Below are 19,421 nucleotides of genomic sequence, written 5' to 3'. Positions count from 1 at the left end.
CTTTGGAATAACTCAATTTATACGACGATATAGCTACCAGACAGTCTCTTGAAACCTGAGATGCAATGTGCTTTTTCTGTTGGAGGGCTGTGTAATTTAATTCAGACTTTCTCCGTTACTTTGGGTTTCTGTGAGTGAGAGCGAACACGAGCAGGTTACCTGACACTGTGAGCATATGTGTGTTGTTAGGAACCACATTATAGTCCCCTTGACGACTGAAGTGTAGCTGACCACGAGAAGGAAAGAGACGGCTCGCCGATGGTAACAAGTCTTTCTTCTCATCCTAGAAATGAAAGCAGCTGCTTTTTTTGTTAGCAGGCGATGTGTCTGAAGTAGCTTTGACAGAAGTGAGAGGACTTGTAAGGGAACATAACAGTTTCTGGAGCAGGTCAGCCTCTTCTCTACCTTCATTTTGATCAACATCCTGAGCGAGATTGTCAAACAGCAAAAGCGGGCCTCTGTTTGGAGGCAAATGAAATGGTCTGTGTGTCCCTTAGTGACTATTGAATTACATCCCTCATCCACGATGGAAAGAGAGGAAGCAAAATTGTCAAGTGAAGATTTCAGGGTGCAGTTTACCTTTGAATAAGGGAAGGGCCTTGTTTAGCCCAACACAGGCCCCACTGTCGTTCCAGATTAGGAGCTAATTGAGCTTAGCCAACAAGATGACAGAGGAGAGCGAGATGGGAAGAAATGAGGTTTGGATTAATAAAAAATGTTTCCTTAGCAATCATTTTCAGGGAAAGGCTGCAGTGGTGTGATCATTCATTCTCTGCAGAGCTCAGACACAAGAAATATTTTCATGCTCAACACATTATGCACAATTTACAAAGGTTAGGTCTGTTTTTAGGTTAAAGACAAGACTGTGCAAAGAGGACCTTGGTGTAATGTGGAATAAAGCTTAATGAATGAGTCCAAATTCAACTTCACAACACACAGTTGTGTTCTTTTTTTTATTTATGTATTTTTTTTTTGCTCTTTTGCTATCAGCAGGATGCTCTTATTAATGCAGGGAACAGTGTTGTGATGTGTGAGTCAAAAGTTTTGGAGGTGCACATTTATTTTATTGTTCATTGATACTCTGATCCTGCTGTGGATTCACATCTGCGTCTCTGCGGATCGATGCTGCTAAGTCCAGCGAGTGAAATCAAACTGTGCCTGATTTCAGGGCACTGCTGTAATATATTCTCATATGACTTTTGACAGGAAGCCTGAACTACAAATGCAAAAATGAGTCAGTAAGTTATTTGGTTACAGTGGTGTTGGCATGCTCATTGGTCAGGGAGCCAAAATCTGGCAGAGAAAACAGTTTTAACAACGAAGGCACCCTTTTTTTTTCCTTTCGGCATCCACATTTTACAGCTTGTAAAAAAACATTTGCACATGCACTCGCATCCACAAACAGCTCTATTAGCAACTTGGAAAAACAGTTAATTACAAGCAAGGATTCTTTTGTGGGGGTGTCTTTGTGTCATCTTTAATTCATTAAAACACATGAAAGAAAACAATCTTCATTTGTTCTTTTGCGTGCTATTTTCTCCCACACACGGTAGTTGTTGACGCGGTTTTTATTTTTGGTAGTCTGTGATAAGGCGCACGGATATCCTGTGGTCTTAGGCCAGCTAATGTGTGGAGGACTGCGCACCGGCTCTGCTTTCACTGAGTTATTACACCGAGTGTAATTTGAAACAATTACAAAAACACTGGCCCACTTGTTACAACACTCATTTTGCCTCACATATACAGACCACATATTCAATAGCTTTACATGTTTTTCAATCACACCCAGTGGAGCAGTGTTCAGTGTGAAGAAGTATAGCATTTCATCCGAGCTCGCATGCTGTGGGATAATCTTTCACATTTTGCCTGGGGTTTGTTTTGCTATTTCAGCAGAAACTTGGTGCAAGCCATGTGAATTACCCTAGGAAAAGACGATAAAAATCCCAAATTATATCCTATCAGATGCAAATGAATAAACTATTGGAATTATCGGGGCAAATAATGTGTTATCTCTGGTAATGAATTAGGTTTATTGTCCCTTATTGTCCTATGAGATGCATTGCAGCGATAACAGTTTTTAACAGGAGCAGAAGAGAGATAGTGCAAGACTCAGATGGATGGAAGCATGTTGTGCTTCAGTAATGCTAATAAAAGCCTTCTAATAGCACTTTTAATTCTGGCGATCTGAAACACATTTAGTCCGTTGTGGCTTTTCCTCGCGTGTGGTTCAGATCGCAACAATCCACCAAACTTTAGAATCTGTCTAATTCGTTCTGTGGTGATTTGCACTTTCCCCGCTTTCTGTTTTGGAGACCTCGCCGTTGTTCAGAGTCCGGGGTCAGTCCGTGATGATCTCTCCAGCAGCGTGCAGCGATGGACACCTTGAACAGAGTGAGTTGTGTTTCACTTCTGGCCCTGCTTAGAAATGTAGCAGAACAGAGGACAGTCAGGCCTCGAACCTCTCTCTCACTCTCTCTCTCCCTCTCTCTCTCTCCTCCCTCTCTCTCTCCCTCTCTCTCTCCCTCTCTCTCTCTCTCTCCAAAGGTGCTGCTGCAGTCTGACCATTGACATTTTGCATTCCTCTGCTCTGCCTCTGGGTTTCCAATGGGGGATTGAGGGGTGCAGAGGCCAGTGCCTGGTTCTCAAGGGTAAAAACAAAAAGGCTCTTGAATATCCCAAGGAGTTCCCATGATCCAAGGAAAGACCTTGATCTGACCTGTGTCAGATTTCCATACTGCAGATTATGACACACAAAAAGTACATATCTGGCTGGTTTGTGATCCATTTTGTGGCAGATTTGCAATTATTTTCAGGGTTTCCTTGATTGGATTAAACTATGCAAGATGGCGATCTGAAAATAATAACAATTTGTGAAGGATTTGTCTTTCATTTTCATTATCAAATGTCATTTCTAAGCCAGCGCAAAAGCTCTCAGTGACATTTAAAGGTGGAAAGTTTTCAAAGTCATTTTTCAAGGTTTTTTCCTCCAACATACATAATCTGTTAGCATCAAAGGAGCACACATGCATGAATAATTGACTAATTCACTTAAAGGGGGCCAGTGTAGATTAATTAAGCTTGAATACTAATTATGTTTTCTGTCTAGAGCAACTGACACAGTTGTTGTTTAATAGGAAACTGTTGATGGGTCACGTTTCCTCTTCATTTCAAGTAGAAAACAATGCTAACTATGGGCTCATTTATTTAAAGGCATTTTTAGCACTAAATTTTAGCAATGTTGTGATGTAAAAAAAATGAAAACAACATTATTTAGTCATATGTGATTACAGGATTTGACATCTTCCAACTGCTGTTTCTGACATATATTCTTTGTTTAAATGTAGAGGCTTATATTCACTACGTGAAGCCCACACCGCAACCCTCTACAAATAGACACAAAACCTTTAACCTACAGATTTTCCAACGCAGTTCAAAGTCAGCGCAATGAGCTTTACATTCCAATCATTTTCAGAAGCTGGGTTGTCCTTGTCACACAGGGTGCTCGTCAGGAAATTAAGCCTTAAATCTGTGTGTGGAGGTTTTGGTCTCCGCTCCCGCGGCCGGCAGCACGAGCAGGGACAGAGGAAGACAGCTCGACGCTCAGGTCTTGTTTACAGCTGCGTGGGGAAGAAAACAGGCAGACGTAAATGAGGGTTGACGGTTTCATGAAGCACAATTGGTTGATGGCAGATTCAATGTGACTGGGCTGAACTGGGCGATGATCCGTACAGTATGCAAAATTCCCTTTCTAGCTGGTCTATGCCCACCAGCCCCTAGCAGCACGCGGTCTTCCCCAAGCCCTTCTAGCTATGCCTTTGAATGCAACAAGAACTGAACAATGCTCTGTTGTCCTCGATTCCATTTGACAACAATCACATTTTGAATAGAGGAGGGAAAAAAAAAAACTTTTTTATGTCACCCGTTTGATTTTTTCCCCCGTCTTAATCTTACTGCAAAGTAAGCATTCATGTTTGCTGCGAGCAGAGGGAGCGCCGCTTAAAGCGACATGTATGAATGTCTTCGCAGCTCCCACGATGAGTACGCCTGCTCTGATATACCGACGTTTTTCTGGCATGTGCCACGAATGTAACATGCTTCCGTGCGATGTGTCAGGCGAATGGTACGAATTCCCCGTCAGTCAGTTTACCCTCCCGCAGAAGTATTAAACGGCCATACGTCTGAAAATCCAATTTGTTTCCTGAGCCTCTCTGATGCTTTTTCTTTTCTTTTTCCCCTACTGGATTGAATTGTTGTTTATCGTTTTAGAAATGCAACATCTGCACGTTCCATCCGGTTATGGCACATTAAACAACAGTCCTTGTATTACAAGGAGCATGCTGTCATTGTCAGTGGGGTCTTGGGAGCGAGATGAGAACCAGGCTTTTTTTTTTTTTTTCTTAGCTCTCTAGACAGAGAGGCTCACATGGTGCTGTGTGGATTAAATTTTTAGTGACAATGACCCAGAGCTTTAGGCCTGGGGTGTATGTATTGTACTCCTTCTGTGTGCTTTCCCTTGTGTGTTTACTCTCTCATCCCCACAGAAACTGAACTTAAGGCAAGAATATAATCAAAGTAATCAGAGGACGTATTGATATTTGCAGTACATGGATGGAATTTATTTTGCATGCTGACAACCCTGGGCCAACCTCTACAGGATAACTGCTTCAGATTTAGCCTGGAATATCACAAGAAGCAATAGTCTTTTTGGAACAGCTCATTTCAAACATCAACTATCATAGCTGTTGTAAAATTGCAGTGTGATGACAGTCTCGATTATGTTTTATTCTGTAATTATATTTGTGTAATATATTGTTTATTTCTATAGCCTAGGATACAATTCTATGTGATTTGTGCTTTGATTCCCCCCCCCCCCCCCCCCCCCCCCCCCATCTCTCCAAAGTGCCTTTAGCGCTGATGGGAAAAAAACAATAATCTGCAACATAAAGTGCTTTATCATCCTTCATTATCATAATATGAGGATTAATTACTCGAGGAAGAAAATGCATCAATTCCAACACAAATGTTCGTAGAATATGACTTAACCACAAAGCTACAATATCGAGTAAATAGAATTTACTTTAAGCATGGCCTATTATTTTAAATTTAAGGTTGCCTAAAATGGTTCCGAGGCCCTAATAACAATCAAAATTTTAATACCACATAATGAATGCAAATGTAGCTTATTTAAAGTTTACAGCACGATGGTGCTCCACTCTTGTGCTGTAATATAAATGCTCATTTTCTTTTATTAGTAAAATGACTTGATTCATTTTCCGATAATCGTTTCGGGGAGTTTCTCAATTTGTGAACGTGCCCAAACAATATTGGTGTTGCAGGAAGGTGCGCGTGCCCCGTGAGGTTGGGGGAAAGAAAATAAAGAAATATGGAGATCCCTGTGCTCTCACACTACACAGCATGTGAAGCCCAGAAAAACTGATGGGTATCCAGTTGAAAAGAAAATGGTTTTTAAATAAGTTACAATTAGATAAGCATTAATCTCTGTGGTAGAAATGAATGTCTTGCTGTAGGGCTTGTTGAATGTAAAAACAGATTAAAAAAAAAAAAAAACCTCCTCTTAGCAAATTGGTCGGGAACTAGTCCCTCTCTATTTTAATTGCTCTGTCATTTAGAGCTGAAATAAGCCCCCCCATGCTCATCCTGCCCCTTCATGGTTCCTTTGAAACCAAATATTGTATACAAATACATGCTGTTCACGGGCAGCAGCACAGTTCATCATTGAAATCTGCATAAAATGATTGGTAAAGTGCTCCATACGCTCTTCTTCCTGTGTAAACATATCCATAAGGAAAATAAGTCCTCTGCATCGGGCTGCATCTCTCTTATTGTTCCTGCTCGTCTGCAGGAATGAGACAATTGGGGGACTACAGTTTGTTCTCTTGATTTCAAAGAAAGACAGAGTTGCTTTTGTTCATGTAGACCACCTACAAGACTGGGCCCTAACCCCTCCCCCCCAATGAATGACAAATCAAGTTAGCATAAATTATCTTTGCGTCCCTGCAGCCACTGAAAGAACAGAACACACAAGCCAAACATCAATATCCCAGCAGAGAGCGGTCGGTCATCCAGTTTAGAAAGAAGGATTTTATTGTGACCTTCATTACACATTCATGTCAACTTTTCTTATCTATTTATGATAAAATTCCTTTCCACTCCTGTTGTTCAATTAGTGCTTGACCCCTTTAGCGGCGATGTAAATTAAATGACATTTTAGTGTCACCCCATATTTAAAATACTGTGTTAGTTGCGGATCATAAATGATGATCTTCATTCTGCAGCTAATTTATTCATTTAACAATTTCCCTCCAGAAGTTACAGCAGAAGGCTCCGCAGCAACCTAAGCAGAAGAAATCCAAGTCGGCTGAATTTCTGATGGGTGAGTCCTGCTTGATGAGTTATTGCTCATAATTTGTGTAAGGATTAATTAACTAATTACAGACAAATGGCCTTGGGCTAAATTTTGCTCTTGCTTGTCAGGGCACAATTTGTAATTATTTTAATAATTTCTTCTTTTCCTCTTTTCCCCCCGTCTTCCTTTGCTAGACTCTTAAATTTGAACCTAATTGTGTTTTAGTGTCACTCTTGGAGGATGCACTTAATCATTTCTGGGAAAGGAAAAAATCAACAGGGGGAGAATGGGAGCTGCATTGTCTCCCCCCCCCCCCTCAGATCACTGTCACCGAGCTGTTGTTGTGCCCCCTCATGTCAGTCTTTTTATTTTTATTCATGTTTCTACTTATTCTGTCAGGGGGAAGATAGAAAGACGCTATGGTCGGCAACAGAAAACGCTAGCCGTTGATAAAAGATGAAGCCCTTTTACATTCCTGAAGTTGGGCTGGGGAGAGCAATTCGAGGTGACAGGCCAGATAGCACCCTTGCAGCTCACCAAGAGAAAGAAATGGCGCTGCAAGCCCCTGCCAAAGAAAGAGGTGAGGCTTCATTCTTCATTATCCTCAAATTTGTTGACAGCAGATATGTTCCTGATCTAACCTTTCTCTCCCTCTCTTTCCATTTCTCTCTCCGTTCGGGGGTCCCTGCATTCCAAAGCGAGCGTGTCCTAACAAGCATCTCTCGTATATAAGTTCTTCCTCCGCTGGAGAACGCTGTGGTAGTGGGTGTTCTGTCTCAATGTAGAAGCACCCTCGACACAGTCAGCCTTGACTCCCACTCTCGGCTACATGCCTTGTGGTGGGCTGGAGTCATAGGAGAGTGCATTTACATATGCTACTACGCTACCAAGCCGATCCGCTGTCTGTGTGTTGTACTCACAACGCCCCCGAAACACAGCTTAAGGCCAATCAGGCACTCGAATATGCCCCCTTATAATTCAGTATGTCAGGGAGAACTCCTGAGGAACGGGATGGCAAATTAGGATGCGTTCAAGGTTGCAAGTGTGCCAGTTTTCTCAGGAATGAGTCACATGTTGAATTCTCGATTTAATGCCGCGTATTTTGCTTTCGCTGCGTATGGCCATTATTATCAGTTATTGTCATGAGGAGTTGTTGCAACTTTGCCGCGCCGTGCAGGAATGACAGGAAAGCGAGTGTTTTTCAGGCAGGTCAAGTCAGAGCACAAGCACATGTACTATAAGACTGTTGAATCTGCCCTGGTTTTGCTAAAATTGTTCGTTTGTAGGTATCTTGTGGAAAGGAAAGAGACCTTCCAACCTATGTTGTTGGCAAACATACCAAGGTCATGGCAAATTAGGCAGATTAACTGTGGATTACTAAATATTACTCAAGGTTTTGGAGCTAATGAAGGTTCGGTTCATTAGTCTATATTCAGTGTTGCTTAATCATGAATTTTTCTAACATTACAGCCATTAAATTCTTGAGCTTTTGATTTTGATGTTATGCCGAGGTCACCAGGAAATCTGACACCAATCTTTGGTTTTTCCAACATTTTTTTTTTTTTTGGGGGGGGGGGGGGGGTGTTCGCAATAAGATGATATGTAAAGATTACAGCCATTTTCTCATCTTCCCCACAATTTAATTTAGGGGTAAAATACTGTTTATTAAAAAATAAATGCAACATTCTCTTCCATTGAAATGACTGACTTACTGAATAAATGACTGAATGAATAAAAAATTAAGGGGCAGTGAATGATTGATGCTGATTCTCATATACTGTATTTCACTGTTTAACTTTGAGTGTGGAGTAGGAAAAATACCAGAGGTTACAAAGTTATGTGGATATAACAATTTGTTTTTCGACTCCACAACTGGTGCAATTGGAGTCACATATCCAAGTCATGTAATGGGAATGATCTGGGGTTAAGAAAGCTTCTTGGTGGGGTGTACACTTAATAGAAAGACCCCAAAGCCATTAGATTCCCATAAACTTTGTGGAGCATACTTGATACCCATAGGTCAGTGATTGCTAATAAGAAGTCAATGAGACATGGGCTCAGGTTATTTTTCTTTGGATCTACTCCGCCCGCTCCTCTAGGCCTCTGACCTTGAAGTATTTAAAAGGTATTGTTTTTAAATTTGAAGTACTTTTGAGCTTGTAGACTTTCTCATTAGTTCCTTTTGAACACGTCAAACATACATATGGCCGTCGTATTTAAGAGATTGCCTGCCGTGACCTTTCGCGGCATGCTAATTAGGCCCCAGAGCAGACCGTGGAAAGGTGCAGCAGTTTCTTTACCACTTTCCTCCATTTCTGTGCTCTCGTCCTTTTCGGACTCTGCCTTATCCGGCAGGAGCTGCTGCCCCAACCTCTCAACGGCGCAGTTTCAAAATTAACATTTCGCTTCATGTGCTTCTAATAACCACTAACCTGAACCTGCCTCTTTTCCCCCGCCTGACTACCAACTGGTCTTTCTCTCGTTCTCTCCTCTCTCGCTCTTTCCACAGGAAATGAATGTACCCAAAATTACTTTGACCCATTGTCGGCGGAGCAGACAGACCCAAGGCATAGCGGGACGGCCAGGGTCAGCGCTGAAGATGAGCTGGAATTAAGTATGCCATTCTCTGCCATAATGGTTCTCCTTGGTTCATTAAAGTGAGGTGAGAGAGATCACTGGTAGCAGGCAGCTGGATGATCTATGTAAATACACCAAGTGATGGCATCACAAGATTTGCCTGCCAACCCGCTGTCATTGACGAAGGTCACGTTTCATTGGTCAGTTTTCATTTCTCTTCCTAGCTAGCTGACATGCAGAGTCATATCAATAGTTGGTAGCCCCCTCCCGAAGAAGGCCTATTAAAAGGGAACTCTTGGGAGTCAAGTAATATGCACGTTATAATGAAACATGGTTATTAATGGAGAAGCCATTTTACCTGTATCTTTCAGATATCACCGCCGTGTAATATCAAAGGTTTGGCCAAGCCAAAGCTCATCACATTATGACAAGCCAGCTAACATACATGCTCATTCCCCTCTTACTCCTCTGATGGGCAGGAATTTCTCAGTTCCATGGCGAACAACTGCAGTTTGCGCGTTAAGATGTGATTTGAATTGAACTGTCTGAGTTGAAATTGTAATTTTGCTGCACAAAGGTTAATATCATTTTAGTGTCGAATCACTGTGTCATTTCTTTTACTTGTAGTGATGCTGAACACTGGTGAAAACAGGCAAAAAACTGTGCTGGATGACACCTTCATAAACATACCTGGAACCTACAGTATGTACACGCACATACACACACACACACACACACACACACACACACACACACACACAGAATTACATAAAGGTACATTATTATTACAGTGTCTTAAGTACTTACAATACCAGCATCCCACATACCTCCATTTTGTACAATATGTGTAAATAGTTAAATGGTAACATACACAGGCAGCACATCCTTTGGTACAAATACAACAAAGATACAATATACAGTCAAAACCTCAGCAAAGTCTCTGCTTTCCAAGCACTGGCATGGTTTTCAGTTTCGTAGGCATGCCTTTACTCATTAGCTCCGTCTCACCGAAACATGTAGCCAATCTGGCATTATTCAGTTGGTTTAATCTTAGCATTGTTCTGGGGAGAAGACAGTCGCACCACATCCTGTTGACAGGACTCACAGCTTCCTTGTAATTCTAGAGAGCAAGTGATGGGTTTAGGCCCGTTTCAACGTGGTAGAATTTAGTCGGTTTGTATTATTTGCCTTTGTCTCAGATTTAGCTGTAGCGCTCAGATTAGCAGCCCAATCCATTGTCTTGGAATGTTCATGAAATCCCACAAAAAGTAAAGAGGATCTTGGATTAACAGTTCCTCCGTGCAGTATGTGCAGGGAAGGAAAAGAGCTCTTACTTCTTTGCTGTTGGAGTCCAGCTGTGGCGACTGCCAGTAAGCACTTCACTGAGCTACAATAGATTTCCAGACAATCACCTTATGTTGCTGTATGGATGCCTCCCGCCGGTGTAGGCTTGGAGTCTTCTTTGCAGGCGCGGAGCAGGCGCTGCATATGTCACAGTTGATCCTGACATTCTGCGACTGCTTCCCGGGCTTTTGTGTCGGCTTTCGCAGCCCGCCTCTGAGCACCCAAACATTTCACAAAAAGCAGCAGGAATAAGGCAACGTGCTAATGAACAAGACAGTGGCCAGTGTTTTCATTCCTGGGAAGAGGAATTAGGAGAAAATCTCCCCTCCCCTGTCTTAAATCTGCAGTCCATCCCTTTTATTGTGATGAATCCATTTGGTTTGGCCTGGTGATAAAGGGGCATTTCTGTTCGTTCTTTTAAGGCGGGAAACATTGACATCAGCCTCTATGTGAAAAGCATTACGCAGCTGGTTCACAAACTGGACTGTGCACGTCAACAAGAGAGTTCCTCGTGATTTCTATCACCGAGGTGGCACAGCAGTTCTTGAGACACGCCAACAAGTTGTCGCGCTTAGTTATGCTTCTCTTTCAGCAAAGTGATTACTACAGAAAACTCCAAGGCCAACTTCCGTAGTCGAGTGGAATATCTGGCTACAATGAATGCAGGATGATAGATTTATGCTTTTAGATTCGGTTTCTGAAGAAAACAAAGGGAAAATTATGATTTGTCTTCATATATCATACCCGTTTTCATCTGTGGCCTGGCTTCCCATATATCCCCTATGTGTGTCTGTGTGAGCACATGCACGCGACCCATTCGTGCATGCCCACCGATGCGGAACTCTCTAGGTATGTTGCTAGGCTCCAGGGAGGAGGAGGTGTTGGGGGTGAAGGCAGGTGATCTGGTGCTTCAGCGGCGACTGCTGCTCCAGAGTTGTGATGCTGCCTCGGGCTGCAGGCCCTCCAAGGCGCATACTGGGGCTGAGGCTGGCACTCTGCTGGGAGGAGAGGCTGGACATGAAGCCCAGAGGAAGATAATGGGCAGAGAGAGCACTATAAAAAGTAAAGCTAACCTTTGATTTGTCATTATTGCGTTTTATAGGCGACGTTGCATGAACTCTTGCAGGTTACACCTTTTGTGCTCAGTTGTATAGAAATCACAACGCCATATTTTCGTTTTGAGAAATGTTAGAACTCGGCGACATCACTTTTGCAGTGCGTTATTTTTTGCAGTGAGGACCACTGAAGAGGTGATTCCCCACTACGCCCAGCAGCCGCGGGAGCATGTGCAACCTGACATGATCACGCTTGGCAGCCTTTCACTGCAGCAGGTCAGTGCTACAAAAAGAAATATCTGTGTCATCATCCCATATTCACCAGCACATCAGCCATGTCCATTATGTCGCGTATCGCTGGCTTTCTCTAATGGACATAATGTGCACATGCACGTGTACTGTGCACTGTGTGTGTGTGTGTGTGTGTTAATATCTGATGTTTTATTTACCTTTTGCCCCATTTCTTTATCTTCAAGCATTTTTCTCCGACATGATATTCAGATACTTGATATGACAAAATACCTGCATTGATTTATCTGCATATGTGCAACACAGAACTGATCGTTTATCCTTTTTGTATTTTGAACTTTGTTGTGCATTATTACTGAGGTCGTTCAAAAGCTTTTTCATCCAGCCTTTTCAAGAAAAATAGAGCATGACTGGTTCTGATTTCACCAGAGGTTCATGGGGAGATTGTCAACTAGTGTTAAGATCCCGCGCTCCTTTCAAAACAAGTGTTTCTGTTCCGTCAGTGAAAATAGAAATGCGAGCTGCAAAAGGGTCTCCATTGTGTCAGCAAATCTAGAATGCAAAGAAATGCAGCGTTCATGCATATGTGAACAGGGCAGAACTTGTATCAACTGTATTTTTAGTTGTAATCTCACTTGAAAAGAGAGTAGGAGTATCTAATTATATGGAAAGAGAGTCAACATAATTGGGAAAAAAATGGCTCAACAACGCTTCACAATCACTTGGGAACAACAGCAACAGTTGACTCATCCTCCCGTACTGGATAATCATTGGCATCTACTGTGTACTGTATCAGAGTTGGGATCAGTGTTACCTTATTCTGCTGTAATATGTGTGTGCGTCCCCACTGTTTCCACACCCACCTCCCATTGAAGGCGCATTATCCACCAGAGATTTCACATCTATTTTAAAAATAATAGCGTTTTTCTTCGTTCTCTATTCTGCCATACAAAGCCTCTACAGGGCGAGACGCTGTCACTTAGCAGTGTCAATGCATCCGAACGGGGAGTGTGAATGTGCTGACTGAATGGAAAACTGGCAGAAATACTCATCAAACGCTACATGTCTTTAGGGCCTGGCTCGGTATTGATTGCCTGCAGATTGCATTACAGTTGCTCCTTGTGCTTAATTCTGCCATTATGGCGCCCTGCACTATTTCATAAAGAAAGAGAAGCGTGCATGTGTATTTACACGTATTTTACAGCGAGCAGCTCTGGAGGGACGGCTGAGGAGTGAGTGGGCAAAGACAAAGGAGAGATTAATGGCCCTCTTCACTAGGGACGCTAAGGTAAATTCCCATGCAGGTATGAGTAGTTTATGCTTGTACATATTTCAGGGTTCAACATACATACATATAAATATATATATCCAGCAACAGACAAACTCTTTGTGTGGATGAAAATACTCATTCTAGTAGCAAAATTAAGACATTTCCAGAGGTGAGGCAATTTTAGTTGGTCCCAACAACTTTATAGGACTGTTTGAGAGTTAAGAAACGGTTTTAGGGTTAAATTATGTAATATTTTTCAAAGGAGCATCTTTCCCAAAGTGACGAGACAGCCAAAGAGGCACTGCAGGCCGGGCCGAGCGCGCAGCTTCGCTGGTGAGTCTAGACAATTTCAGATTCCTCTCCACATCTACAGTTGATGTCACATGACTGTAATCATTAATTGTGTGAAAAGTGCTCGCATTCCCAGCGACACCCTTGGAGTCATGTAATTCATGTGTTCTCCGCATGGCTTCTCCCGTCAACGGGTATTGCATTGTGGGTAGTCTGGCTCGGGGGCAGAGAAATCTATCCATGCCATTGGGTACGGAGGCACATCAATTCCTGGTCCATCCGCTTTAGTCAGAGATCACATATCAAATCTCCCAGTGTGAGCCCTGCAGGCAGTCAGCTTAGCATGTTTAAGTTTTTAGTAATTATGGACGACCGTGCTGGCTGGCAGGATCAAAATCAAGAAAGTACCACACACATCAGTATCTCTCCTTGTGTTTGGTTGTTTTATGGGTGGGTGGTAGTCGGACACCGGCTCTGTCAGATGAATGTTGTTCGTAGTTTAGCGAGATGACCTCCTCTCAACAGCCTTGAACCCTGCAAATTCCTTCTGATATCAATGGTGGGTGGCTATTAGACATGGGAGACTTTCTGCGCATCACCTGGGGCTACTTCTGCCTGAGATTTAATGAGAAATGATTTCACTTCTCTGCCTATTCCTGCGAAAGAAAGAAAGAAAGAAAAGAGCAGAGATGCAGAGCTGACTTGTGGTTTTTGGAACAAATGTGTAATTTATTTGTTTCCACTGTTTCTGATTTAATGGAGGTCGAGTAATTGCATTAGGAAGCACATTGAGCATTGTTGTGAACTGATGAAAGTGCATGTAATACTTTTGATAGGCGAACAGAGAGGAGGAAGAGAGCCATAAAACCAGGGCCTGCCTTTGATGCTGAGCATTTATTTGTTGAATTATCCTTCCTTTTACAAGCATCTTATCCCCAGTCACAGGCAGGCCAGGGCCCCTGTGATATTGCTTTATTTTGAGGAATTAAGAGAAGTGGCAACGAGACTGAGCAAAGCAAGCGTTTATTACATTACAGCTGATAAAATTGAAAGGGTGAGAAAGACAGGGTGAGAGCAAAAGAGAGAGAGAGGGAGGAAAGTGTTTTGTTGTGCTGTTATTAGATTGAGCTGTTGTTGGCCACAAAGAGGAACAGCAGAGTTCAAAATGCAGGTGGCAGTTAACAGGGTTAGCTTTTTGTCTTGTTGCGTGTCTGTATTTGTGTTTCTTTACGCATGCAGCGATGCAGTCATTGGAAACCTGTCAGGCAGAGCACTGGGGGAAGTCCAAGAAGAAGCAAAATGCAGCCATGTGTCAAACATCCCAGGATTCTCCTCTTCCGTGTCTTTCCCCCAGTGGCAGGTGAGATATGATTGCTATCAGCACTGCAGAATTGAACCTGACACATCCTACTACTACTACTACCACTAATAATAATAACAACGATAATAACTACAGTAATTCCAGAAGTTACTCAATGTCTCACCAAATCCCACATTGACCATTTCTGCAAATGCTCCTGTTAGGCAAACATGTCACATTTCAACAACAACAGCACAACTACAGACCACGGGAGGTAGTTTGCTGACATTATACTCAAATTATATATATATATATATATATATATATATATATATATATATAAGTGCACAAGACTTCAAAGATTGCTATATTATGACTCATGAAGCAGGCAGGCGTCCTAAATCACATGACATCATCTTTTTTAGAAAAAATTGATCCACAAAAGTCAGATGTATAAACATCAACCAACTAAAAAAAGGAAAAAGTGATAAACTGCCATGTTGATCAGGAAGCAACCATATTAAAGATGCTTGTTTGTTTGAAAGGACTCCAATGGTGCAATTACCTATTACCCTAATGGGAAAATCCAACACCTGAATTATTTCATTCCTTTTTATTTCAGTAGGTACACACAAGGCTAAAGTTATTCTATGTAAAATGCTAACGTTCAATCACACAATTTTGACGTTAAAGTGAAAAGAGAACTCAAATTTTGTGACTGCAATGTCAGGAGTTTTTGGTGTTACAAAAAGGGAAGAGAAGAGCTGCAAAAAGGTGAAATGGGAAAGACAGAGGGAAGCTGCAGCTTTAGTGTGAGCATATGAGCTGTAGGAGGAGTGTGCTGTTGTGTTGCATCTGGGGATGAGGCTGCCGTGCCACCATGCTGGCTTAAAGATGTAATGAATCTTCAGTCGGGGGCTTTTCCTTCCAGGGTGACAACTGGCTTTGAGGAAGGTTGTAAATGCAGGAGAGATTGTGGTATAATTCCTCAGACTGGCGTTTGTGCCCCCCAGTCACCATTCGATTATCTCCCAAATTGCTGTGTTTCACTGAGATAAAGATTTTTTATGGCTTGCTGACTTGAAACAACCAGCAAAGGCAGAATAGGGGGCAAAAGAGGGAGAAGGGGAGAGGAAAAGAAAGAAATGGCCAAACCTGCCACACATAGTAATTTCCTTTGGTAAATGACAAAATCTTTGTTTATATGACATTTCCCTAGAATTACTGCAGCGAGATGAATCTGAAATATAAAATGTCACATTTGGCATGCAAAACTATGAAAATATATTTCTGTGCAAAATTCATGGAGGCATTTAATTTAGAACGCGTTTAATAACTAAGGCAGTCTGCATCAGTAATCCTGCCCGGAGGTCCCAAAAAGATTGTCATATTTATTCTCTCCTTTCTTCACCCCCTCCTTCATTCCAAAGCCAAAAAAATTTAAGGGTAAATGTTCATTGTTAATTAAGATTTACTAATTAAAATGAAAATAAATAATGAGGGAGCTTAATCTCTGAATATTAGCCCATACTAAGAAAGAAAGGAAGTTTTTGTACGTGGCATTTCCTGTCTCTATTAAGAGTTGATTCTGTGTGTTCAGTCAGTGCGTGGAAAGCCCTGAAAAGATATTTCAGTAAAAGCGAGGCCGCTTGCCAGGAAAACCATGGAGGATCCCTCGCTGGAGCCTTTGATCTCATCTGTAGGAGTGCTGTAATGTTATGGCACTTTAGGCACCACTCAAGCTAGGGGCAAACAAACCAGCCCGCTTCACCTTTTAGCCTAACCTTTGTGTCACCGACGACACTGGCGTTAGAATGCGATCGATTTCATAATGCCGATCTTTGGGACGCACGTTGCAAATCGCCAACCAATGAATGTTTGTTCTTTGTATTTCTTTGCTTCCTCTTTTCTCTGTTTCCCTCCTCCTCTCCTTGAAGCTCAATGTATTCCAATGTGGGGGTTTAGAGGCTGCCATCACCTCCTCCCATCTATGAGATGTGTGGGCTAAACCGCTTTGCCACCAATTATACTTATTTCACTTCTGCCTAAATTATTTTTGGGTGTTTTTGCTTTACATTTCTTCTCTCTCTTTTTTTTTTACATATGTGCAAACATGGCGAGTAGGATTAAGGGGTTAGCACACACCTTCACCACAGACACTGGCTACTCTTGATAAAAGTGTACATGTGTGGAGTGTGTCAACTAAACAACTTTCAAAATTCTACCAGTAACACGCAGTTGATATAGGGTTAGGGTAGGGTAGGATACAACAGGATAGGGTAGGCTAGGTTAGGATAGGATAGGATAGGATAGGATAGGATAGGATAGGATAGGATAGGATAGGATAGGATAGGATAGGATAGGATAGGATAGGGTGGGGTGGGGTAGGGTAGGATGGGGTGGGGTAGGGTAGGGTAGGGTAGGGTAGGTTAGGATATAGGATATGCTGTCTGTGTGGATGATAGACTAGGTTAGCTGTACGAGGACAAAGTACATAAGGAAGAGAGGGGGTAAATTGGAAGAGAACATTGGATTGGTTTGAATAATTGAGGATCATTATCTGTTAATTAGTAATAGATAAGTAGACTCTGATCAAAGTGGAATTACAGTTGGGGGGTCATCAAAATTATCAGCCATCATATTCTGGGGGCCCAAAACACATCTACAGAATGTTCATTAATCTTAAAGACATCTTATTATGTTCTTGCTGATCAAGGTAGAGAAGAGGCAACCTGAACTAAAAAGTGCTCAAGAACCTTCTACAGTCAATGTCGGTAGCATTTCTTTTTAAGCATGATTGCATTTTTATTTAATGCTAGTTAGAAAATGGCGCCACTGAATATGTGTTATTCTTCATTATATCTAATTCAGAAAATAAACTGTCTAGCCATTATAGCCTATTGCTCATCTTAAGCCTTAAAAATGACACCAAAACAAATAAGCAAATAAGTCGGTAGATGTAGCCTGAAGGTTAAAAATGGATGAGATTACCACTGACAGGACTGATGTACCCTGTAGCAAGACACTTAGTCCCTAAATTGTTATTTGAGATAGGTATAAAGCCTGCTCAGTATTTTGGATTTTTCTTAGGTATAGACTTACTGTATATAAGGACTAAAAAGTGGAAAACAAGGTGGGGTCAGGAAGCACTCATTCACTATGTAAACAAAGCTTATGTACAGAGAACTTCCTCACACAACATAGTCACTGCAATGCAACATGGCTATGTTTGGTAACAAGGCGTCAACATAACAGAGTATTTACAACACTGGTCAATACTACAACCTCACCCCTTAAACTAAATGTTGTGGGACTATTTATGTTTACAAGTAGACAGCAATTTACCATTGAGCAAACACAAGTAACAGCATATGCTCAACACTTGAACGCACTTATGGACTTTTCTGCTCAGGAAGAATGACATATAGAATTTTGGTCATACAAAAAAACAATACTTTTGTTCTCTCCACAGTAATACAATTATTAAAAGATGTATGTGTCTTAAAATATACTTAAACTGATATAACTGAATCCAATTTTAAGCTTTGAGCTGTGTTGTTACAGGAGAAGCAGCAAGCAACCCCTCAGACTGTGGAGGTGCGTTTGCGTTGCTTAAGAGCCACGAGAGACAAGCTACCCCGAGGCCTCTACACGGTCAGCATGAGCCTTCACAGCCGTCTGGGGGGTCCGGCTGTGGCACCGCACAGCGAGAGAAGTCAGCACCAGTGGTCCGTGTCCACGCAGCCAGTTGAGCATCTCGGCCGTTACTACAGCACAGGCCTGAACATTAACCAGAGCCTGATGATGGTGAGGACGGTCATGAACAAGGCTCCTGCTGCTGTGTTGTTATGATATAGTTGAAATTCAGTTGTCTACCCACCCGTCTATCCGTCCATCCGTACTTATTGGAGTGAAAAGGTTCTCGAAACCTTTGTTTTAGAGCGAAACATGAAGGCTCTAAAATAACCAGCCTCTAAGTTTTTCTCCAAAGATCACAACATGAGGTAAACCACAACTGGTGACATTAAAAATAACATTTAATCCAAATCAAACCCAAAATCAAATATTTTAACTGATCAAGGGAAGAATGATGAGTAGTAATGGAATGAAATTGAAGCCCAAAAGCAGTGCAAAATTCAGTGCCTTAACACCTGAGCTTAAACAGCAAAGCTAAGCTAAGCTTGGTCTTGAAGATGATCCTGAAGTGAAAACCATAGAAATGGTTCTAATCTTAAAATGATCCATTTTGACCAGTGGATTAGGCGTCCGCTTATGTTTATTCACTCCTCATGTGTAAAAAGCAAGACAGATTTAAAGAAAACCTTTAGACAGAAACCGAAGCCACTGTCCCTACTGATCTGACAGAGTTCTGTTCAGGCTCAGAAAGGGTTGCTTCTGTGTTCTGATAGCAACACTAAAGGCCTTAGCGTGAGCGTTCAGCACATGTGGACAGCATCAATGTGCTGGTGGGAGTATTCATTCAGATGATATTGTCTCTAGCTCACATCGAGCATGGGGCGAAGGCTGGCATGAGCTAAATATAAAACCAGGATCTGATTTAGAGTTGAACAAAGAAAAAAAGAGCTAAAGAGCTAATGTCAGTCTTGCCTAACTGTGCTGTGCACACAGACCTGTTTTTGGTGTCCTTGTTGATCTGATTTTGTCTGAGGCTTGGCTGGGATGTTTTCCCTCTCGTGCCCACACTATAGTGCGTGATTTTAAGAAAGGCTGTGCCTTCTAAGAGGAAATGAGGAATTAGTGATGGTAGAAAGAAGCCAGGAGCTTATTTTCCTTTCCGCCCTCTTTCTGCTTTCTCTTATTTCATTGGCCCTTTTGTCTCTTATTTCTGGGTTGGGATTGAAGAGTGTCGCTCAGTCTGAGACATCTTGGATAAGTTGGCCAGTGAGCGACCGCTTGAGTCTAGCATACCTCCTTAAAAAAAAAAAAGAAATATGTGAGATATTATGA

This window comes from Takifugu flavidus, chromosome 17 (genome assembly GCF_003711565.1).
Source record: "Takifugu flavidus isolate HTHZ2018 chromosome 17, ASM371156v2, whole genome shotgun sequence".
Classification (NCBI taxonomy): Eukaryota; Metazoa; Chordata; class Actinopteri; order Tetraodontiformes; family Tetraodontidae; genus Takifugu; species Takifugu flavidus.
The sequence above is the reverse complement of the archived record's forward strand: the minus strand, read 5'-3'. Positions refer to the sequence as shown.